The 26,036-nt window shown below is 38.3% G+C and overlaps 1 protein-coding gene and 1 long non-coding RNA gene across 3 annotated transcripts in view; one reads left to right on the top strand and one right to left on the bottom strand.

Annotated features, from left to right (window-relative positions):
* The first annotated feature begins 14,722 nt into the window (after positions 1 to 14,722).
* Positions 14,723 to 26,036, top strand: part of LOC307136849 (uncharacterized protein) — a 30,001-nt gene continuing 18,687 nt past the window's right edge. For both annotated transcript variants that reach the window (XR_013817843.1, XM_079834170.1), the window contains exon 1: positions 14,723 to 15,255. The gene's annotated coding sequence lies outside the window, so the exon portion shown is untranslated. The remainder of the gene's footprint in view (positions 15,256 to 26,036) is intronic.
* Positions 19,826 to 23,163, bottom strand: LOC307136859. Its single transcript, XR_013817847.1, has 3 exons — positions 23,058 to 23,163; positions 22,071 to 22,190; positions 19,826 to 21,943 (listed from the first exon to the last, which is right to left on the bottom strand). It is a non-coding gene; the product is annotated as an uncharacterized lncRNA (long non-coding RNA).

The following is a 26,036-nucleotide window of genomic DNA, read 5'->3' as shown; positions in this document are numbered from 1 at the left end:
CTAAAGTGAAAGTTAAAGTTGGTGAAATTTGAAGAGCATCGAGTAAACATTACAAAAAGTAGCTTTAGAATGAGACAAACTTTCAGGCTTACAACGACCATCATTTATTTTCAGAAGCTGCATCCTAATTGGTATTTAGATACATTTACATGTTTGTTGCAGCTCAGAGGCAGGATCTGCAATTACTTAAATAATGCCATTAGATGAATGGGTTTATAATGAGTATTAAAGTGACAGTCATTATTTATCCCGCATGTCGTTTCAAACCTGTATGATTTTCTTTTTTCTGTGTTTCAAAATTACATAACCTCCATTAACTTTCTTCTCACAACAGCTGAAATTAGGGCTGAGCTGCTGAAAATAACAAAAGGTAATTATTTCTTTGCAGCATCGGTTGTCACACATGGCCTGACACTGTTTTTAAAACCTTCTTTAGATATTTGTCCAGTTCATCTTCTTCACAGCCCCTGTTCCTCTTGACTTCCTGAACCCTTTACCTGCAAAATTTTTCCTAATTTGAGCACATAAGGACCAGGTAAGAAAGCTCAAGTAGGACATAGAATCTTCATTATACATGCTTATTCTAAACAAAACAACTAGTCAGCAGTGTGACATTAGTATACACTGTTTATAGACATGCTTCCGAGGCAAGACACCTGCAATACTGATGATCAGTACAATTTCAGTGCTCAAGATGATAGTCAGTATAAATGGAGGGTTGGAGCTGTTTATGTTTTTCATTTTATTCTTTTTTTCTTATGTGGCATAATGAACAGAAATTCTCTTGCCACATTTATATTAATTTTGTATATGTGTATGTAAAGAACAGTGGACAACTGGACATGCACCAGCTGGATCGGTCTTCCCCCAGCTCACCTACTCCAGAGGCCTCATACTCCAACCAACCCCGTGTTGATGTTACAGTATGCACAGGAACTCAGAGGGAGGGGAGTTCATGAAGCTTAGAAGATTTAAAGTAATAGTTCACCCAAAAATGAAAATTATCCCATAATTTACTCATACTTATTTACTCTCAAGCCATCCTATGTGTATCTGACAGTGTTGTAGTACTCGGATTTGGTCTTGAACTATGAATATAATATGAACCATAATTTAATGGCCTTGGTCTTGTTATGGACTCATGTACATTTGGACTCAGTATTAACTCGTACTCGAACATATTAGGAATTGGACTTATTCCCAAGTCCACTTGAGTCCCATTCAAAATATTTAAAGATTATTACTCTACGTAAATTTTTCTTTAAATTGATGTTCTATTGTCTTTTACTGGTTTTGGTATTTAACATAATATGAAAATAAAATAAACTAAATAAATAAAAAATAAAACAACATTAGATACAATTAGTAGCAGATGATAGAATAATTGAAGTCATAATAATAAAGATATGTAAATAAATAATCCTATGTAAATATGTAAATAAACTCAACCCTCTCTGAACTCGCTCTCGACTCGGACTCAACCCTCTCTGAACCCGCTCTCGACTCGGACTCAACCCTCTCTGAACTCGCTCTCGACTCGGACTCAACCCTCTCTGAACTCGCTCTCGACTCGGACTCAACCCTCTCTGAACTCGCTCTCGACTCGGACTCAACCCTCTCTGAACTCGCTCTCGACTCGGATTCAATCATCTCTGAACTCGCTCTCGACTCGGACTCAACCCTCTCTGAACTCGCTCTCGACTCGGACTCAACCCTCTCTGAACTCGCTCTCGACTCGGACTCAACCCTCTCTGAACTCGGTCTCGAATCAGACTCAGCCCTCTCTGAACTCGCTCTCGACTCGGACTCAACCCTCTCTGAACTCGCTCTCGACTCGGACTCAGCCCTCTCTGAACTCGGTCTCGAATCGGACTCAGCCCTCTCTGAACTCGGTCTCGAATCGGACTCAACCCTCTCTGAACTCGCTCTCGACTCGGACTCAACCCTCTCTGAACTCGCTCTCGACTCGGACTCAACCCTCTCTGAACTCGCTCTCGACCCTCTCTGAACTCGGTCTCGAATCGGACTCAACCCTCTCTGAACTCGCTCTCGACTCGGACTCAACCCTCTCTGAACTCGCTCTCGACTCGGACTCAACCCTCTCTGAACTCGCTCTCGACTCGGACTCAACCCTCTCTGAACTCGCTCTCGACTCAGACTCAACCCTCTCTGAACTCGGTCTCGAATCGGACTCAGCCCTCTCTGAACTCGCTCTCGACTCGGACTCAACCCTCTCTGAACTCGCTCTCGACTCGGACTCAACCCTCTCTGAACTCGCTCTCGACTCGGACTCAGCCCTCTCTGAACTCGCTCTCGACTCGGACTCAACCCTCTCTGAACTTGGTCTCGACTCGGACTCAGCCCTCTCTGAACTTGGTCTCGACTCGGACTCAACATTCTCTGAACTCGCTCTCGAATCGGACTCAGCCCTCTCTGAACTCGTATGTAGCCATTTCATTTGTATTGGTTGTTGCAATTTAATTGTTTTTATTGTTGTCTTGTTAATCAGAATCTCAATCTCCTGTGAGGAGGATGCTTGGACTGCTCAGTGAACTAGCTGAGAACTCCAACTACAGTCATGCCATGACTACGATGTCAAAGCAGCTTGAAAAGATTCAGCTCAACCTAGCCCAGCTGATCTCTGCATTTTGTTTTGGTAAAGAGATGTCTGGGTCACAACATGCAGCAGCATTAAGTCGAGCTGCTAGACGACCAGGTCCCATTATTGACAGTCAGCCAACAGCAGTGGCCCGAAAATCAACTAAAGCCCTATTCGCACGGGATTAGTATTTTCTGGGGACCTCGTGTGATTTAGAAATTACTTCCCCACATCTGAATTTTGCGTGGCACATTCGCACGGGATAAGCAAGCCTGTGATTTTACTTGAATTTACTGACTTATCTCCTGGATATGATGTCAAGACTTGTAAATGTTTTTCCGTTATAGATATAGCTGTATGAAATTATAAACAGTCGTATCGGTCTAGGTGGCATCTGACAGCTGAACATCTGGTTTAGAGCATGACTACAGTAAAAGGGATGTCAGGGTATGTATGACACAAATTGTCAGAATCTGTGGCATTGAATTATTCACATCAAAATGGCAGAAGTTTGCATGTTGTGTGTGTGTGTGTTTGGGGGTAGGGGGTGAGTGTTTAAAAATGTTAATTAGTAGACAAGTTAATGCAAAGTATTATTTTTCAACTCTAGCAACTGCACATAAAAAAATCCTTTCATGCACCCTTTTAAAGTTTTTTAATCTTTTTTTTTTTTTTTTTTAGAAATTGTGAATATTATTTAATGTTGCCTTTTATGTACCCATGGCACGTTTGTATTTCATGTTTTTTCAGCTTTGTGTGGCTAATCAGTTCTGAGATTATTGGTAATCAATAAATTAGAATTGTAGGCTAGGACTGCAGGTTATGAAGTCATATTGTTTCCAAAGCTATATTAAAGAATCGATTAAAGATTTGAAAAGGGCTGGCCAGGTGTATCAATCCAATTTCTGCTCAAAGGCTAGGGGTGTTGCTATTATGATAAGTAAAAATGTACAGTTTACGGCATCTCATGTGCAAACAGACTCTGCAGGGCGATATATCATTGTGGTAGGAAAATTATACTCGCTCCCAGTTATATTAGCCTGTATCTATGCCCCGAACTGGGATGATTCTACATTCTTCACAAATTTTTTCTCTCGCTTGCCAGACCTGACATCACATCATCTTATATTTGGCGGTGACACTAACTGTGCACTTTCTCCTCTTTTAGATAGGAGTATTTCTAAGAGGGCATCCCTGACGAAGTCAGCTCACTCTATTCAGCTCTTCCTGAAGACCTATGGTGTAGCAGATGTGTGGCGTTTCCGTAACCCCACCTCTAGGGCGTACTCGTACTTTTCCCCGGTGCATAAGACATATTCACGTATTGATTACTTTTTCCTGGACAAAAGAATTCTGCATCTCACAAAAGAATGTGACTACGGGGCTATGGTCATTTCGGACCATGGTCCCTTAATCATGAAAATGTACATTCCTAATACACAATCTACATATCGCTCATGGCGGTTTAACTCTCTGCTTCTGTCAGAAGATGAGTTTACTAGGTTCATATCGTCTGAAATCAAATTGTTTCTTGATATCAATCAAACCCCAGGGATGTCATCATCTACTGTTTGGGAGTCCCTAAAGGCGTATTTAAGGGGTCAAATTATTTCATACTGTGCAAGTAAAAGGAGGGCTAACACTGAGCGTATTAAAAAATTAGCAGATGAGATATTAGAGTTAGACAGGCTACATAGCTTTTCCCCATCAGCAGATGTAATTAAGAAACGCTTGTCATTACAGACAGAGTTTGATCTCCTGTCCACCCGACATGCTGAATACCTTGTTTCCAAATCAAGGCATGGTCATTATGAACATGGGGAAAAGTCCGGCCGAGCACTTGCTCACCAGCTGCGCCAAAGAACTGCTAATCAAACCATTTCTGAAATTAATGATGAATGTGGTCAAAAATGCACTGACAATGAGAAAATCAATTCCTGTTTCAAGAAATTCTACCAGATATTATATACTTCAGATGGGCCCACTAACCCTGCTGTCTTAGAAGACTTTTTTAAATCCCTGAAAATGCCCTCTGTAGATTTAGAATTCTCGGCTGAACTGGAAAGGGATTTTTCAGTTAAGGAGATAGTGTCAGCAATCGGTGCCATGCAAAGTGGCAAATCTCCAGGGCCAGATGGCTTCTCAACCAAATTTTTCAAAAAGTTTTCTGACCAGTTAGCTCCTCTGTTATTGTTAGTATTTGAAGAATCTTTAGTCACCAATTCCCTGCCCCCAACCATGCGTCAAGCAGTCATCTCTCTATTACTTAAAAAGGATAAAAATCCCCTTAATTGCAGTTCATACCGCCCTGTTTCGTTGCTGAATACAGATGCAAAGATTCTTGCCAAGATTTTGGCACGTCGACTTGAAAACATTATTCCCTCTATTATTTCGTCTGACCAGACGGGATTTATAAAAAATCGGTTTTCATTTTTCAATATCAGGCGTCTTTTTAATATCCTTTATTGTCCCACTCCACCCGATCCTGGGAATATCGAGGTGATGTTGTCACTTGACGCTGAAAAAGCGTTTGATAGGGTGGAGTGGGACTACCTTTTCAAGACTTTAGAAACATTTAATTTCGGCCCTAAATTCATTTCCTGGATCAGACTCCTATACGCGCTTCCAGTGGCTGCGGTACGCACCAATAATAACTTATCCACGTACTTTGAGCTGAAGCGGGGCACTAGGCAGGGGTGTCCTCTTTCACCACTTTTGTTTGCCGTTGCACTTGAGCCACTTTCATTAGCCCTGAAGCAGTGTCCCACCATCAAGGGGATACACCGGGCGGGTTCGGAGCATAAAGTGTCACTTTATGCGGATGACATGTTATTATTCATATCGGACCCCCTCTCAAGTCTTCCTGAATTATCGAGTCTACTCACAAAGTTCGGAAGTATATCTGGTTATAAAGTTAACCTTCAGAAAAGTGAACTTATGCCTATCTCTTCTGTAGACAGATCATATCTTGGGTCAATTCCTTTTAAATTTAGCCCTAAAAAAATAAAATATTTAGGTATATGGATCACACGTAACCACAAGGATCTTTTTAAGGCTAATTATCACCCCCTCTATCACCTTGAGCGCTGGGATCCTCTGCCTCTCTCCTTAGGAGGGAGGATTAACACGATTAAGATGAATATTCTCCCTAAGTTTTTATATTTATTTCAATGTCTTCCTATCTATCTAACAAAATCTTTTTTTTCCAAATTAAATAGTCAGATTTCATCCTTTATATGGCATAAAAGGCAGCCCAGGATTAATAAAAATATATTACAGAAGCCTCGCGCAATGGGAGGTATGGCTCTTCCAAATTTTATGTATTACCATTGGGCTGCTAATATTAGAGCACTGCTGTATTGGTTGAGAAATGATTACGCGGATGTCAATAGTACGGAATGGATGGTGTTAGAGAGGGCTTCCATTGGATCAAGCTCCCCAGTAGCTTTATTATGTTCCAAATTACCTTTCAAACAGCCTATCTCATCCTTCACCACTAATCCAGTTGTTATCCATTCAATTAAAACCTGGAACCAGTTTAGAAGGACCTTTAATCTCACTGATCTTTCACTTCTTACACCATTGATAAAGAATCATATGTTTGTTCCATCAATAATGGATGAAGCTTTTAATGTGTGGGCAAGAAATGGTATAGGTACATTATCTGACCTCTACATTGAAAATAGGTTTGCCACTTTTATACAATTGCAACAGAAATATGGTCTTCATAAATCACATTTTTTCAGGTATTTACAGCTTAGAGGTTTTGTGGCTTCTAACTCTGACTGTTTCCCGTCTTGCCCTTCTGAATCTCTGCTTGAAACAATATTAAAATGTAAAGTTAACATAAAACAAGTAATAGGCAAAATTTATACATTGCTGAATACACATAACATGAGTAGTCTCGATAGCCTTAGAATCAAATGGGAAACAGACTTGGATGAAACGATTTCAGATGAAATATGGCAAAAAATTATACAGCGAATCTACTCTTCCTCTATTTGCCTCAGACACAATGTGATTCAGTTTAAAATAGTGCACCGTCTTCATTGGACTAAGGATAGATTGTCTAAGATTAAGACGGGTATTGACCCTACGTGTGATCGGTGCAGGCAGGCTCCTGCCACACTGCTGCACATGTTTTGGTTGTGCCCTAAGCTACAAAATTTTTGCCAGTCCATCTTTGAGGCATTCTCTGGTATATGTGGAAGAACTATACACCCTTCTCCTCTGATTTCATTGTTTGGTGTGGCTCCGGTGGATGCCACCTTATCTGGGTGCCACCTAAGCATGATGGCCTTCTGCTCTTTGTTGGCTAGGAGGCTTATCCTGTTTAAATGGAAAGATGCACTCCCCCCAACATATGGCCAATGGATTAGGGAGGTCATGAGTTATGTTCACTTAGAGAAAATTAGATATACTGTAAGAGGGTCCACTAGAAAATTCTACGTCATTTGGCAGCCATTTATTTCCTTTGTAGAAGGCATGGCAGCTACTAACTTATCTATGTAACCCAATTGTGTGTGTATAATTTCTTTTTTTTTTTTTTTTTTTTTTTTTTTATATATATATTTTTTTTTAATCCTCTTTTTTTTTTTAAATGCATTTATTTATTTAAAAAAAAATTTTTTTTATTGATGCTGTTTTTTTATTTTATTTACCGAGATATTTGAATTATATATGTATGAAACTGCAGACTCATACTTGAATATGTCGGGATGCATGGAAATTTGCTGGGGGTCCAGTACCTGTGGGTGGGGGGCACTGGGGAGTAGTTGTTTTGTCTGTTTGTATGGACAGGAACTAGACTTGACTATTTCATGTGTGAATTGTATATCTTTTGTTTGTTATATTTGAAAATAAAAGAGACCTTGATCAAAAAAAAAAAAAAGATTTGAAAAAGATTAGATTTCTTGTGTTTGTAGATTTTTGTTCCATACACACGTGTAGTTTCGTCACTGTTAAGCTCCTTTTGTGTGAATGGGTGTGTGGTTCAAGTTTAAAATCATACTTATTTTGGACACTCATTAACACTAGCAACTGCACAGAAAAAAGGAACTTCTTTTATTTACGTAGCTTTATGCAATATTTGTATTCATCTTATGCAAAAAAAAATAGTAGTTACAGAGAATATACAACTGTATGTCTGATCGTTACAATCTGCTTCAAAAGAGGAGCTAGAATCAAGGCAATAAAATAATTCACCTCTATTTGTACTCATGCACAACATTTGCTCATTTAGACAGCTTTGGTAATGTTTTTTTTCTAATGGTTCTGTAGAGTAGATTATTGGGTGAACTCTTTCCACAGTGTGAGCAGTTTTACGGTTTCTCTCCGGTGGGAACACTCAGGTGTTGATTTAAGTTGCTGAACACTGTGGAGGTCTTCCCACAGTCAAAGCACATATGAATTAACTTTAAGGTGTTTTTTTTAAGCCTGATTCCACAACAAAAAATTTTTCACGCTAATCACCGCTAAACGATCTCACTCCAGAGTGACGGAGCAGATGACGTTTGAAATTGTTTTTGTGGGCAAAATTCTTTCCACACTCAGAGCATGTGAATGGTTTTTCTCCAGTGTGAATTCTCATGTGTCTGTTATGGGTTGATTGATCTGCGAAACTCTTTCCACACTGAGAGCATATGAAAGTTTTTTCTCCAGTGTGAATTCTCATGTGTCTGTTAAGGGTTGCGTTATCTCTGAAACTCTTTCCACACTCAGAGCAGGTGAAAGATCCTTTGACTGCAGCTTTTCGAGTTGTGAAATCCTTTTCAGCCTGTGAAATGCTTTTGTCCTCATTTGTGAAATGCTGTTTGTCTTCAGTCGCTTCCCTCGGGTCTAAAATCAACATTAAATTCCCATAATTTAATTAAAGGAGGATATATTATAAACAAAATACAGTTTACTATTGAATCTAATATGTAGCTTTAGATGTATTGTTATATGTCACTTTTCATCTTAATGTTCCTCATTAAAGAGAATGAAGGAAAACACCAACCTATTTGTTCCTCTGTCTCGTCATCTTTTATTCTGCAGGGTTCTTCCTCAAACTCCATCTTTACAATAGTATGTCTGTAGTTTCTCCTTGAGTAATTCCTCCTGCTTGCTTCTTCTCCTGTGGGAAGATGGGTATATTCCCAACATTTAAACTCTCATGAACGGCTGTGGGAGCAGCTTCAGTGACTGAAGGTGGGAATTTAGCAGATGATCATCACACTTACAATCACTCAATTATCCAGGTGCAAATGTTTGCTTGAATAGTCATTTAAAAACTATTCATGATTACTAGAAAAGTTAACGTCAACTTTCAACGTTGTTTTTTTTTTCATTTGCTCTATCATGAGTTATGGTTTGTCATTGTATGTCAAGTATTGTGTCTATTTCTAGACGTTAGGGGAACCTATCCAGTCACACCGTGCTACGATAAGCGTGACTACGTGTACCTCTACCCAAGTCGGGACACTAGTATGAGGGTCCCAAACTAGAGTTTACTGACATATCACCCTATGGGCAAAGACCCTTACTGTGAAATGCCGGGCTCACAGAGGCAGAGCCATGTCTCAGTTTGAGGATGACTTTAGAGTCACCTGGGCCAGACAGGAAGCACTCACAGAGAGCGCTTGTAGGTCGCCAACTCGCTTAACTAATGCTAAGGCTAGCACTAGTGCAGTTTTTCGAGAGAGTGGCTTTAATTCAGCCGTTTGCAACGGTTCGAATGGGGGCCCTTTCAGAGCTCGAAGTACCAGTGTTAGGTCCCAGGAAGGCACCGCAGGGTGGCTCCCTTTAAGTAGTGGACAATCATGTGGTTCCTGCCCACTGACTGGCCAGCCACCGGCACGTGAAAAGCAGCAATGGCTGCCACGTAGACCTTAAAGCTACACTGTGTAACTTTTTTAGTCTATTCTTAGCTAAAAACACTTAGTTCTTTCAAAAATATATGTGCTCATTAATGTATATTTACTTCTTTCAAGTAATAAAGTATTCTCGTAAGTTTATAATATGCCATTGAAAATACATAAGGTAATGGGATCTAACGGTGGTCGCCATGTTGCCCCTCCATCTTGAAAGTACATTAGCCAAAGAGGGACATACCCGTAAATTCAAGCTTCGCATTTGGCGTTTTAACCGGTTTTAACACTGTGCGCGTCAACTTGTTCAGACTTGTCTGGTGCATGTGCAGAGAGTTTTCATCTCAGCAGCTCCAGTAACAGAGTTATACGGAGTTTTCCTGGCTTGTTTATTCCTCAAAAGTCTGTTTTTCCTTGTGTGGTATTTCTGTGCGTTAATAACTCCGTAAGTAATAATAGTTATTGTCATTGTGGATGTGTTTCAGAGTGTGTCATCATGTAATTCAGTTGATGTCACCTCAGAAGTATTTTTGTGTCAACATACAATAGCGTAATGCTCACCTATATTTGAATAGTCATTCAGTTATTAACAATGTTTATTCGTTTATAGAAAATATTTGCTTGTAATGTATGTTGATGGAAATATGTATCAGGTCTGATCGGCATATTAACACTTGTTATACAGAGCTAAACCTGCGCACACACTTTTGTAACCGGACACCGCTTGTTAGCAGCGGCAGCTCCGCTCCTTTTAATGCAGCTGCATTTAGCGCCTATATGTGGTACAATAAGCTCTGGTTTACGGTTACATTATACAAATGTAACTTATAAGTATAGTTATACAGTTCTTAACTTTGTATATTCTGTCATGTCATTATCATGTATATTTACCATCCTAATTTGTTCTCTCACAGAAACCACATTTATGTACATATCCATGCAAACCTGTTTATGCCTTGCAATTGGATGACTGAATAAACATTACTATCATCAAAGTTCACTCTGGATTAGCTGCAGTTCTTTCTAGCCGAATAATTAGGCCAGTTGAGTTCCAACCATCCCACTGCGCACAGAATATCCCACAGGCACCGTGTCGAATGTGGACGAGGTCGAACTGGAAGCCATATTAATCTTGGACTAAATCGGCCACCGTAGGAGTTAAAACGAAATCGGAATTGAACAGAACAGAAACTAAAATTCACTGGATGGTCATATACACGTTCACCACTAGATGGGGGAAAATATCACACAGTGTAGCTTTAAGCGTGGATGGAGTATGGCCTGCATTCAACAGCTCTTGTAGAAATTAAAGTATCGGTGATACTTCACACGAGACTGGGTCTTGGTTCCTGGCTGAGCACCAGCTAGAGAACACAGACCACTTAAGAGCATAGAGGCCAATAGCGTGCGAATAGGCCTCAGCACTGTTATGGCTGTGAGAAAGGAATTTTCCCCTAGTGTCTAGCAATAGACTCAATACGACTGACAGTTCGAAAGGGAACTTGATCATTTACAGTACAACTATTTTCCTTAGAACAAATATATGAATTATACAAGCTCATAGCTATTGACAATTTCATTTATAATTAGTATAGGCTTAAAAAAAAATATTCTGACAGTGAGACTTGGTAACCACAGTTTAAAAAAAAATGCATGGCTACTCACTACCACTGTCAAATAATAATATGAATCTACATGTTATAACCACGATAATACCGGTATACATTTTTACATGATAAAAAAAGTGTCATATCGCGATATCAATGATATAGCGACGCAATGGTGTATGGCGCATTTACGTTCCCTAGCGCGCACAACAACAACACCTGTCAGAGTAAACACGAAGAGCAGCATGTCAGCATCCGATAACGTCTTTGTACCTAAAAAGGGAGCTACTTGGTTACAAGAGGTCAGCCCTCTTGACAACTGACTAAACATTGACAACTTAAAGCTGCTATTGATGTTTGCAGCGCAATATTTGACCGGAAGGGTAACATTGACAGTTATTTTCGTCAGTTACGGCTCGTTAGATCTAGCATTCTGCCTTCTTTGAATCACACACAGAGATATAGTAGTGCGTAAGATTACATTTATTTGAATGAATGGATTATAGCATTTATTTGGAATAATTATAGAGAGAGAGAGATTCGTACCTGTGTCCTGCGTCTGTTCAGAGTCTCTCTTAATGAAGATGTGGGTTTATTACTGAAAAATAGCAATGTAACCCCATCGTTGCTGAGAAATATAATGTAGTGATCCAGTAACTTAGCTATTTTATTGCTAAAAGTCGCGGGGCGGCGTTAATAACAAGTTTCTGTGCTCATGAATGTGCAGCGCGATCTCTGCTCTCTGAATGCGCAATAGCCCCGTTTACATGCATACTTTTGTCATTCCGATTGAACGATTCTGTGGACAGTTTACACGAGACTATCTAAACCGATCTGGTGTTGCTGTAAGAAACACCTCAGAAAAATTAATTCTTCTGTCAGGCGCAGTTGAAGTAGAAAGTAGGCTACCTGGGAAAAAAACGCTGTCAGATGAGATGGCGTAGCCAGGCTATGTCTGTGTCATTATTCCAACATTATCTTCATAACTTGTTACAAAATAAAGAGTTTAACACTTCAGAAAATGTGTGTATCCTTATGAAAGCAGTGTTTATATGCAGCATTTTCATTCAGACTTTTAAACCGATTACAGTGCTCTGTGTAAACACACATGAAATGAAAACAGCGCATTAATATAGAACGAGGATTCATCAGACTTGGAACTACCTGTGCATTAAACGATTTTATTGCACACCTTCCGGCCAATCAGAATCAAAAATTCAGACAGCCCATGGCATAAATTACATTATTGTTAAACTAAAATGTTATGGTTTTGTTTGCACTAATAAATGCTGTTGCCTACCAGCTGCAATAACCAATAAAACTTATTAACCATATATTTTTTTTTCTATCTCGTCATAAATATCGTTATCGCAAATATTCTTGAAATATCATGATATAATTTTGAGGCTATATCGCCCACCCCTAATACACACCTTTACAAAGAAACTACCATACTTTCACAGCAAAAATGATATACTCCCCTACCCACCAATAAATAAAATGCAATATAAATGACCATACCATAATATTCAATAAATATTCCACATTTCAGCCCAAACCATGGTAAATTACTACAGTACATTTATGGTAAGTGTTTGTAAGGGTGGCGATATGGGGATTTAAAAGTCTTCAAACTTTGTTCATGGCAGTGTTTCTCCTGTTTTCCTCATCAGTCTTGTTGGGAATGTTGAGGCCGTTTCATCATTTAAAACTAGTTTAATCATCGAGTGATTTGTGGTTTGTAACAGTTGTCGAATTGAAACGCTTCCCACTAATGGTGCCCGGGACCGGGAGAAAAGGCAACTTCTTTAGCACTAAAGCTTGGGCTCCGTTACCCACTGGGCCATGCTGAGTAGTTCAAAGTAAACTAGTGAAACAACTGAAAACAGCGCTATTTGTTCTCCATTTGTTGTTACTGACTGAGAAATTCAGTGACAGAGCGGTCTAAACAAATGTCACATGTGAATGAAGAGAATTTCACGCGCGAATGAAGCAAGTAAACTCAAAATGTTCAAGCGTCCAACTTCGCGCAAATAGCATGATTTATTTGTCTTTTTTATTGATTTATAAGTCGCGTCTGGTGTGAACGCACAGTAAGACCTAATGCACGGATATGCATAGTCCTTCTCCACTCTATAGAGTTCACTTAAGGCATATACACACTATGTCTGCTAGGATACTCAACCAGATGGACATGTTTACATACACGAGTTCTCATTCGCGTCTTCTGGCTTTTGAATGTTTAAATTGGCAAGGCTTACATGAGTTTAGTTTAAACACAGATTGCAATGTGTGCTGTTCAGGTCTCACCTGCGCTCGCGCACTACACCCGGGTGATGACGGCCAAAATGACTGGTCATTTGGAACATACGGCAGCACGTCTCGCATACATTGAACAAAGTTTACAAAGCGAGTCCTGTGACCACATTTTTTTTTTATTATCGCTGTTTTAAAGCAGCACTAGGTAGTTTTTGCTCTCTGGGTCCCCCTACAGTTGGGAAACAGTATTGTCCTCTACTACTGTCGTAAACTGTCATTCTACATCAGGGGATGCATCGCACGTGCATTTGTTGACATGACAACCATGATAGCCCTGAACACTGCAGGAGTTCACATGCAGGTGTTCTTCTTGCGTCGCGTGTGAAATGTCTTCATCCCAGGTACAGTGGCATATGTTTCAGCATGTCATATGAATATCATTTCATGGGTTTTATTTTTTTCAAACGCCAAATGATCGTTATGCTCACGTTTACAAGCCAGCGTCATTATAGTAACCTAGTCTATTGATTACCATTTTATGGAATCTATATGATACTTCAATTCAATGTTTGAGTGGTAGGTAATAACCATATATCGTCAATATTATAATATCAAGCTACCATAGGTGAATCTGCAAATTTGAAAACTCGATTTGCATTATAGCTTGAGGCAAGACAAATAAACAAATATCACAGACATGTTAGGTATCCTAAAATATGATTTTGTACGTCTTGTGTATTTACTTGCAAGAATGTAGCCCCTCCTCCTTCAGCTCACGCCCACGAGCAAACGCTGCCCAATGTTGATCCTCGTCCTGCCTTTAATCCCATCACTTTCTTGTTTCCTCTTTTTGCTTTCCTCCGACAAAACCTTTGCTTTCTTATTTCTCTGTGCTGCTTCGGCCATGACTATATAACATCAACGATAGTTGAGCTCGCACGTCCAAATTTAAGGAAGTGGGGGTGGTGGAAGTGACGTATATGCCGTAAAGCAGTCGCATTTTGTAGTTCTTTTTGTTCTCGGGTTACTACACGAAACCCGAAGTTTAAAAGTACGATTAAAAACGATACAGACCCCGTCAGGCTATGGCAGACGTGTCATTCAACCTATTGTAAGTCGATGTATCATCACAAGAGTCTTGAAAATATATTATGAAGGTTGAAAAGTTACCTAGTGCTGCTTTAATGTGTAACCTGGTTTTAAAAAAATATTCTTAGCCTATAAATAGTGTGATTAAAAGGGTTGCAACTCATTTAGAAGTTAGGATAAAAATGTCAAAAACAGTTTAAAAATGATATGTTTATTGTTTTAAATAAGAGATAATGTATTTCTGAAAACGGTCTAAACCAGCATTTATGGGGTTAATAACGATTGGGCGGAGAGCAGCGTCCTGGGTGGTTTTTTTCCCCAGTTTTGGAGAAGACAGATAGAGAGAGGAGGGGTGAAGCAAAAGAGTGAGCGTGACACAGGGATTTTCTGAGTTAACTTGTGAATTAGTAGTGCACAAACCAGTGTGTAACTTGTGTCTTAGGATTGTTTTCACAACAACCAGTGAGAAGAGTGACAAGCTGCATATTGAGGAATGGGAGGAATTTCTACACGAAGTTCATAGACTGTTTACTTTTGTGCTACTGCTACTGCTAATGATTAGCTACCTTGAAGTAGAGGCTGGAGTCTGTTCATTACAAGTGAATGACGTTTTCTAGTTAAAGTTTGACTCCCTCAGTTGAACAGTTCAAGGAGTGTATTTGCTGTTTTCGAACTGAAGACAGGGAAGAGACTCAGACAGAGCTTGGAGCAACCAGGACTTCTCTTGTGAGTTTTACGGGAAACGTGGCCAAGAAAAGAGAAATGAACGGAGTTCGTGTGGAAATACTGATTGGATGCTGAGCCTGCTTCTGTGATTGTTGGAGAAAAGACTGGACAGAAACATTAACTCAAGGTATCCTCTATTTTGTTTGCTCGCTGACGAGTGAAGTGGCCATTAATATGGCGGCATTATAATGCCATTAATAACCGTGCACACAACTGATGCTTGCTCGCGCGGTAAATCACTCCCGCGAGTGAATAACAGATCTACACGCGAGGAAACGGCAGCCCGCGAGCTCCTTTTAAACCCGCGCGTGCGCATGACATCTCCTCTGCGCGCAAATCAAGCCCTTGTGAGCTTGGAGATGACTCACAGCACGCGCGTCATCATCCCCCACACTCGCGCTCGAGCTTCTATTTTGCTCGCGCGATAACGTTTTATTTTTGTCAGTCGTGGGGCCGGACTTTACTTATTTCATTGTAACCTGAAATGTCATTGGTCAATCCCGTTTTTCCGGAAGTCAGTTGTGAATGGACGCCTTTTGTAAAACATGCAAAAGACATCATCGACGGATCAGATGCAAGAGAGTTAAACTTTATTTACTGACTGATTGCATTATTAATATAACATGTCCTTAACAGATACTATATTAACTTTAGTATTTTTATGGAGCTGAGAGAAAATGAGAACACATTGCTGTAGTTCACCGCTACATTACCACTACTTCCACTAAATCTGTTGTTTACCCAGCTACAATTATATCACTTCAGAAATGTGAAAAGTGTCCATTAAATAGTTGTAACTATGATTCTAAATTCAAAATTGCTTCATGTGGCTTTGGATGAAAGACGAATTTCGTGATTCGATCGGTTTCATCAACTAATTGCCTGTTTATTTAATAAATAAGAAGCAAACCAGGAACGCCGGGAATGAATTGACGTGCGTAACGAACCCACTGGCATTGTTTCCACGGCCTTTGAGTAGCCATAAGGCTGAAACTATAGCGTCTTTCTGTTTTTAATACATTTGTTGAATATATGTCTTAATTACAGTAGGCCCATTATAGATATGATATTTGTGGCTGCACCGGGGTCCATTATTTACTAGTTCTGAGAACTTCAGAAATGTGGAAAGTTATTAAATAGCTGTAAATATGATTCTTATTTTTTAAAATAATTGTTCTTATTATTATTAATAAAAAAGGGGTGTGATCATTCATGTTTTGTACTGTAACTGTAACTGCAACCTTTCAATGGGGTAAAGTGCTGAAACCCTTTTATACTTTATTTAATGGAAAATATATTAACCACTCAAAACTGACAAAGAATGATAACAAAAAGCACACACAACAAGTGATTTATCTTTCATCCAAAGCCACATGAAGCAATTTTGAATTTAGAATCATAGTGACAACTATTTAATGGACACTTTTCACATTTCTGAAGTGATATAATTGTAGCTGGGTAAACAACATAGATTTAGTGGAAGTAGTGGTAATGTAGCGGTGAACTACAGCAATGTGTTCTCATTTTCTCTCAGCTCCATAAAAATAATAAATAAAGTTAATATAGTATCTGTTAAGGACATATTATATGAATAATGCAATCAGTCAGTAAATAAAGTTTAAAGGTCCTGTTCTTCGTGATCCCATTTTTCAAACTTCAGTTAGTGTGTAATGTTGCTGTTAGAGCATAAATAATACCTGTAAAATTATAAAGCTCAAAGTTCAATGGCAAGCGAGATATTTTATTTAACAGAAGTTCCCTTTCAAAGCCTACAGCGAACGGCCGGTTTGGACTACATCCCTGTACTTCCTGCTTTAATTACGTCAGTAGAGCAGTTTGTCGACTAACCTCCGCCCACAGGAATACGCAAAAAAGGGGGCGTGGTCTTGTTGCTCCCGCGTGGAGAAGAGGAAGTGTTGCGTTTGTATAGTATTTGTCGCCATGTCGTCGAGACGCTGTTATTTTCATCCCGGAGTCAAATCACCTTTGTTTGGCTTTCCCAGGGACGCTGTACTTAGAGATCATTGAGCGCATGCATCCCCGTTATGGTAAGAGGCGTGACCTTTCCGGGCAACGTGTGTAGCTGCTGTCGAATCACAACACGGGAACCGCTGGCACAATCAGAACTCGAACATGAACACATGTTATATTGCACACTGTAAACACAATCAAAGCTTCAAAAAAGCACGAAAAACGGGACCTTTAACTCTCTTGCATCTGGTCCGTCGATGAAGCCATGTCTTTTGCATGTTTTACAAAAGGCGACCATTCACAACTGACTTCCGGAAAAACGGGATTGACCAATGACATTTCAGGTTACAATGAAATAAGTAAAGTCCGGCCCCACGACTGACAAAAATAAAACGTTATCGCGCGAGCAAAATAGAAGCTCGAGCGCGAGTGTGGGGAATGATGACGCGCGTGCTGCAGTCGTGTCCAAGCTCGCAAGGACTTGATTTGCGCGCAGAGATGTCATGCGCACGCGCAGGTTTAAAAGGAGCTCGCGGGCTGCCGTTTCCTCGCGTGTAGATCTGTTATTCACTCGCGGGAGTGATTTACCACGCAAGCAAGCATCAGTTGTGTGCACGGTTATTAATGGCATTAAAATGCCGGCATACATTACGTTTTTGGGCCACCACGGACACAAGCACCGCATCAGGCCTGCTACGGTATTTTAGTTTTATAATAATTTTGGTTGTCGGCTTTATATTGCATTAAGGTGTGTGTGTGGGCCCACAAAGTGTGTTGGTTTAAGTGATTTTGAAGTTTTTGATGACATTCTTTTGAACATAGAAGTTTTCTGAATTAATCCATCTGAAGGTTAACAGTATTTAAATTGTTGTCTGTGCATTTATATATATGGTACAGTATTGACAGTATTTTCCTTTAAAAAAAAAACCAGAGGGACACTTTATGTTGAAGGTTTAAAAAAGAACAAGCATATCTTTATTTCATTTTCTTATTTGTTGGAGATAATAATTTCTTTACTGAGTAAATAATTGAGATTATTTTTCTAAGACCTTGTGTGGTGTTACTTTATTACTTACCTGGAAAGAGGTTATCATTTTATTACGATAGAGACATGTACAGACACTTATGGTTACAATTTTTTTTCTTTAACTATAATTTAAGAAACGTGAATTCATAGGTAGGCTAGAAAAACATTTTGTGTGTGTACTTTAAAAGAGAGATCCAAGATAACATTTAATCAGGGTTAAAACATATTTGATAAAAACCTTAAAAGAACCCAAAAGCCCTGCTCTCATCTATTGAGAATGAGGAGATACGTCATGGTCGCTTGCTGTCACGTGACAAATTGGGCGGAGTCTGAGCCCATCCACCATTTTGGGATCCCACGCTATCGGTTGCCAGGGGCAACATTGTAAGAGCGATACAGAGACCAGAGCAGGAAAGACGCTCGAGGAATTATCATCGCACTGTTTAAGCGGAGAAACTACGAGAAAACTTAGAAGAAATGGAGAAGAAGAGGTCTCTTACAGGGAGAATTTACTACCAGCGCCAAGCTGAGGTATTTAGAGAAGCTGGCTGAATCAAAAACGTTGACCCATACGAGCTGCCGCAGCAGAACTCAGAACTCTTTACCACCTTGCACTGAAATGTTTCTATAAATATATTTCCTGTGCATTCTGAATAATAAATAAATATATCTCCCCACTATCCTGCAGCAGTCCAGTGCTCATCATCATTAGCAGTGTTTTTCTCTAACTGATCATATTTTATACCTGTTGAGTTTACATTTTTAAATTAATTTGACTTAAAATTTAAATGATCGTTTGTGTGCGCTGGTGCTTTTATTCCAGCCTTCTTTAGTAGAATGAATGCTCGGTACGTGCCTTAAATGAATGTAACGTTAACAATGTTAAATATTGAATGATACAATACAAACAGTGATGCACACAGTAGAGGAAAATGACAGTCAACTAGGCCTACCTTGAATATTAATTAAGCGTTTTGGGCATAAACATGTTTATAACATACAGTAAAATGACTGACAATGAAAAATGACAGAATAGTGATCAACATGTTTTATACAAATAAATAAAGGTTCGTATTGATCAAGTGTCTCACACTTCAGCATCGCGATCATTAGTTTAGATCAGGACTGACACCCTGTTGTGAAATAATGGCGTAAGTTTACCAGCCGCTGCTTTCTCAGATCGGCTTGGGTGGATTAAAACTTCATGTTCAGTTGAGTTTGGAAAACTATGTACATAGTAATCATCAGAATATCTCTTTCCGAATCCATTACCTGGTGGGCATCCTCCCAAAATGGCGGAAGGGGGAGGATGCCGTGATATTTGTGGGCGGGGCGCTGTGTCGTGACGACATCTCATTCTCAATATACGTGCTGAGGGGAGCGCTACAAACGTATAATTGGGGAGCCAGCACATTAGCGGAACTGTCCGTTTTACACGTTATTTTCAACAAACCATATTATAGATGTGTAATCAGATTGGAGATGAACAGCGGTCCAAGTGCATGCCTAACCGTGGGTGGAGAACGGTACGGTTCGATATTTTACCGAGAAGCATTACACCCCTACTGTATAGCCGTAGAGCTGCAGGCGCCTCTGCGGCCATGAATCTAGCCAAATTTAGCCGCACCGCTAGGAAAAGAGGAGAAGGAAGGTTGGGGTGCCCTCGGGCCGGATGGAGATGAATGCCGGGCCACCAATTGAAATAAAGTACTTTTAATAAATGAGTCTTTTTATTTCTTTGCAATTAGTGCATTACACAAAACATTTAAGAGCAACGAAAATATCACCACTATTAAATAAATCAAATACAATTTTAAGCCTTGAAAGTTATGCTATGACCAAACTTACTGATTACTGATGTTCTCAATGCATCACCTAATAAAAAAGCAAGTTGTTTGTGATTTGGATGATGATTTAATGGATTTTTGTTGCCAGTTTCACAAATGCACATATGCACAATTAATCATTCATTTAACTCAACATAAACCAAAAAAAAATCAACATAAACAAAAACAAAAAAAATTGACATTTTATGGAAACACACTGGTATTCAAAACTATAAGGCTACGTTCACACGGTCAGTCCAAATCTGATTATTTGTGTTATCTGGTTGAAAACCGGTCTCAAATTATTGACATTGTGTATCGCAACTGTTCAGATCAGATTTGTGTGCATGCTGCGCTTTCGTTTTCCAGAATATCTGCATTGGTTTCTATGGCAGGTTGGAAGGTACAACAGCAACCGCAACATGGAAGGGTTTCCAATAAAGATGTTGTCTTATTCACAACATGATAATGTGTAGCCAATGCGCTGGACAATTGCATCTAATGAGACAGCGGCAGAACCATACATAGGCGTAAATACCTTTATTCTGTGCTGTCCACTCTGTCGGTTTCAAAACATGTCTCCGTTATATAGTCATTTTCTGCTTGTCCAGCAGTTTGCAACAACACAACCTCATTGCTGAAATGTCTAAGCAGGTTTCCAATAAGGTTTTACATTTTATGTGGTGTGAGAATGTCACACAAACCACACAAAATCTGATCAGAGCGGTCAGACTGAAACCGATTTCCAGAAATGCGGTTTGAATGGACCACCAACTCTCAAGTGGAGATGGTGGTCCAGTGGGTTAAACCATGGAACTGACACACAGAAGATTGCTGGTTTGATCCCAGTGGTCACCACCAGTGTGTCCTTGAGCAAGGCACTTTACTCCATGTTGCTCCAGGGGGATTGTCCCTGTAATAAAGCCATTGTAAGTCGCTTTGGATGAAAAGCGTCTGCCAAATGCATAAATGTAAATGTAATGTAAATTTCAAACCACATATGAAGGTAGCTCGAAACAGATTTGTAAATATTATATTTGATGTGAATTTTTTTTTTGCAGTTCACACTTGCTAAATCTGATCAGATTTCAAATGTATACACGCGCAAAAAACGTATTTGGACTGACAATCTGAACATAGCGTTAGTTTGACCTCCCCAAATGGAGGGAAATCACATTGTTGGAATACTTCAAGCTATGGCTTTATCGGAGAATCAATTTATTTACTTGAATTTCTGCTTTTGAATATAAACTTTGCTCATTTAGATGACTTTGGGCAATGCTTTTTCATGTGAGTCCGTAGATTAGATAACTGAGCAAAAGCCTTTCCACATTGTGAGCACTTGTATGGTTTCTTTCCAGTGTGAGTTCTCTGGTGTGTGTTTAAGTGGCTGGATGTAATGAAGGTCTTCCCACAGTCAAAGCACACATGAGGTCTCACACCGGTATGAATAAGCTCATGCTCTCTTAGATACTTCAGTAGTGAAAAACTCTTTCCACAGAAAGAACAGAGGTGAGGCTTCACACCAGTATGAACTGTAAGGTGTGCTCTTAAATTTGATGCAGAAAAAAATGCTTTATCACACTGATCACAGCTGAATGATCTCACTTCAGAGTGAGAAGACATATGGAGTTTGAGAAAGTTTTTGCTTGTGAAACTCTTTCCACACTCGGTGCATGTGAACGGTTTTTCTCCCGTGTGAATTCTCATGTGCACATTTAGGTGTCCTTTATGTATGAATCCGTTTCCACACTCAGTACAGGTGAATGGTCTTTTCCCAGTATGAAATAGCATGTGTCTCTCAAGGTATGATTTACAGATGAAACTCTTTCCACACTCAGAGCAGGTGAAAGATCCTTTGACTCCAGATTTTCCAGCTTGTTTTTGTGTGAAATTCTCGTCAGTTTTTGAAACGACTGCATCTCCATCTTCATTTTTGAGATGAGTTTTTTTGAATCTATGTTTTTTATCTTCATTCACTTCCATTAAGTCTAAAATCAATATATTAAATGATCAAAATTAATTTAAAGAAAAACAAATGTGAAAGACGTGAAATATATGTAAGCCTCAATTTCATCTTAATGTTCCTCATTAAAGAGAATGAAGGAAAACACCAACCTATTTGTTCCTCTGTTTCTTCATCTTTTATTTTGCAGGGTTCTTCCTCAAACTCCATCTTTACAATAGTATGTCTGTAGTTTCTCCTGGAGTAATTCCTCCTGCTTGCTTCTTCTACTCCTGTGGGAAGATATATGGGAAGCATATATTGAGAATAAACTAAAACCATTTTTTGCTGATTATATTAAAGATATTGATATCAATGAAGTGAGTGAGAGTCCTGTTTATTTGACGGTGATTTCACATTTCTTGTTTGTATGAAGGCTAAATACAAGTATAAGGTGAATATTAATTTATTTGCACCGTTTTTATTTCTAAAATATATAGTTTTATAGTAGGTTTCATAGACTTAGCAAAAGATGTGCTTGAACCATTACAATATTGAGTTCTGATTGGTCAATTGCTGATATTTATAGTTCTTTAATTATCATATTTAGATCATTTTAATATTTGATAAGTTTTACAAAATAGTTACTCAACCCTGTTAATCTACTGATTATTGGTAGGGGGGGTGAAAATTAATCATGCTTTTATTATAGTAAAAGTTTAGGTTTTTTTGGCTAATTGATTTCCATTAATATAACCACAGTTTTACCACCAATACCATGGTTAAACTATGGTTAGAGTAGCAAAGCCATGATTTATTTGTGGTTAACATGGTTTAAATATAACCATGGTTTTTTGGTTTTATTTCTAGTAAAACCATGGTTCATTTTCGTAAGAGTGGTTTTACAGAGGGGATGATTTTCGTCAATGTATCAACAAGAGCCTTAATCTATATGATTTATTATTATAAACTTTGTATACCACGTTTAAAATATCATTACAACGAAAACACAACTCCAATCTTAAATTGTAATGTGAAGAAGCAAAAAACAATCAGTCGGTTCATTTCGATTAATTTCTGAGTGTTTCACTAAATGAACCGACTCGTTTAGTCGTTAGGATTTAGATTTCTCCTAGTAAATGATAAATGAATGTACTCACAGTGTGAAAACATCAGATTTAGAGCAGAATGAACGGCTGTGTTCCACTTCTCATGTTTATGTTCTTCCCTCGCTCACTTCTCTTCTTCTTCTAGACTCGGATGTGTGTCGTTGCTTCGGTTGCTCGAGCGCCTCCACTGGCGGAAAACAGGAACTAAACTATTTAACACTCATACAACATACAACAATAAAACTACAACTACGATAATCTATGTTATATTGGCTGATTATTTATTTTATATATATATATATATATATAAATAATCAGCCAATATAACATAGATTATCGTAGTTGTAGTTTTATTGTTATATATATATATATTGATTTAGAAGATATTATACAGTAGTTGACAGCTGTTTCAACATAATACATAATTGTAATTGTATTTCCCTTCTGGACTCCTTCAACTGTTACCAAATGTTGATTTAAAATCAATCTTGACTTCATTTTAAAGTTAGATGTAGCCTACATTATTGATAAGAAATGTGATATATATATATATATATATATATATATATATATATATATATATATATATATATATATATATATATATATATATATATATATATATATATATATATATATATCTTATCTTATCTTATAACACTTAAGTCACTTAATAAGCACACGTTTTTTTTTCTTAAACATTCTACACATAATGCAAGTGGCTAGAGATACAATGACAATAATAATGTGCATAACCACTTAAAGGGATAGTTAACCCAAAAATTAAATCATCCCATGATTACTCACCCTCAAGCCTTTTTTTCTAAAAGTTTAACCACTGTTTTATCAGTTTTGTTTGGTCCATCATTTATACAATTGTTTAATAAAGTAAATTATAAAATATATAAACACACCTGAGGCTTCAGTTTTCTTTAAAATGAAAACATGGTTTTGTGTTTTTATTAAAATACACCTTGTGTATGATTATAGTGTGTTTTTTATTTTTTTGTCACAAACATTAATATTTGAACATATAACCAACAAATTCTTTGAAATAAACACCTTTCTCTGAGGGAAAACAAAATAATTGATTGACTTGCTTTTAAAATGGCACATGAGTTTTGGTAACAGAGAAAACATGCATCCATCTTCTGCTTCGAAACCTTGTGAAAAATTAAATAAAGTTACGTGAGTTTGATTGACCAATACACATGTTGAATCGTTAAATATGTGTCGTATTAGACTCAGTGTTGAAAACAGATACAAAATAATGTTTAATATTAGTAAAATTATAAAATAAACGTTTTTAAAGTAGGCCTACCAACTATATAATAGGCCTATAATGTGCTATTTTATTAAATAAAGCTAATAAATGTAGGGGAGAGCGGGGCACAATCTAACGCCTTTTGACTGTCTCAGTTTGTGTAAATCCACTTGGGGTTCAGAGTATTTATTTTTTCTCACATTAATTTCCCACATGTCTAGTACAGTTATGTGATTTTGTTTCATTAATACAGTGTATACTTTTTTCTTGATTTACCCCGAAAGAATGGAAGTGAAATGTGACAACATGCCCCATAGGGTATTATATCATGACCAAATGACAGTTTAAAATGTTATCTGATATAATCAAAAAAATATCCAAGACAAACTACATATTTTTTTTAATAAAATACAATTGTTAACTTTTTTAAAAATAAAATAATGGCATTTTTAATCATTCAAAATATTTAAAAAATATTGAGTTTGACAACAAACACATTGCTAAACACAGCTACATAACATAATAATAATTAATCATTTCTTTAAATTTATTCTGTCATTATTCACCTTTTTCTCGTGGTTTTTCAATAGAATTCATAAAAGTATAGAATATAATATCATATTTCTAATAGGGGCTCATTGTAGCAGTGTTACCGCGCACCCCATCTGCACAACCGCGGCTCGTCTTCTGCTGTTAGATCAGCATTAAAGAACCATCTCAACTGTTAAATAACACATATAAGATTACAATAATATCAGATTTGTCTCATTTTAAATAAACACAAAAAAATGAATAAAAATAAACTTAGGACATTTACTTTTGCTATGGTTAAAGGTGCACAATGCAACTTTTCCGTCCAGGACAAAACAAAGATGACCTAAATTTTGAGCGCAGAATCTTGGGACATGTGGGCTGCGTCCGAAACCTGGAAAATGCTGCCTTCGGAGGACACATTTCAAGGCAGGAAGGCACAAAGGCACGTCCGAATCTAATGTTAGCTTCACTTCCTGTCTCCTGAGAGACCTTCATCTGAGTGATTTTTGAAGGCAGCATATTTGTATCCTTCTCTGCCTTTGATATCCCACAATCCTGTGCGTTCCATTCTGGGACAGTTGAGCTGGAAAAAAAAGATGACATTCGAAAGTTGCGTTTGCTGGTCAGTTTGTGTGTAAATGTACGTTTTTTACCAACATTTTCTACTTCTGATGTAATTTCTTGCGAGAAATTACTAATGTAGTAGTTAAATATTTGTTTAGTTCTCACCAAAGCTCTCTCTATTTTGCGGTAGAGGTCTTCACGGAGCCCCCGGGACCGATACGAGTTCGGGTCTATATTTTAAATGATCAGGCGGGTCCGGGCCGGGTCCTAATCTATTACTTCGGGTCCCGGGTCTGTTAAACATTTGTGTGCAATACCCGAGTCGATCCGGACTCGGAGAACCTGCCCGTGATCAGAGTCAGTCAGCACTGCTTGTGTGTTTTTTGTAACTTGGAACTTGTAAAATTAGGATAAGAAAAGTGTGAGCTGGGAAATAAGGTTTAATAAAAAGAAAGAAGAAAAACACGAGCGATCTCTCTCTCTCTCTCTCGCTCGCACTCGCTCTCTCTGCAAGCGTACGGTAATAATAATGGATAGATTTTCTATGATGCTCAAATTGCGTTAAAAAGCTCATATTTCAGGTTGCTCCAGACATTCCTTGCGTCATATTGTAAATATGAGTTTCTTTTAACTGCATGTGCAGTCTCAAGCGCGTGTCATGCGATGAA

Source organism: Gobio gobio (assembly GCF_949357685.1).
Source record: "Gobio gobio genome assembly, chromosome: 14".
Classification (NCBI taxonomy): Eukaryota; Metazoa; Chordata; class Actinopteri; order Cypriniformes; family Gobionidae; genus Gobio; species Gobio gobio.
This window is presented reverse-complemented; position numbering and strand designations above follow the sequence as displayed.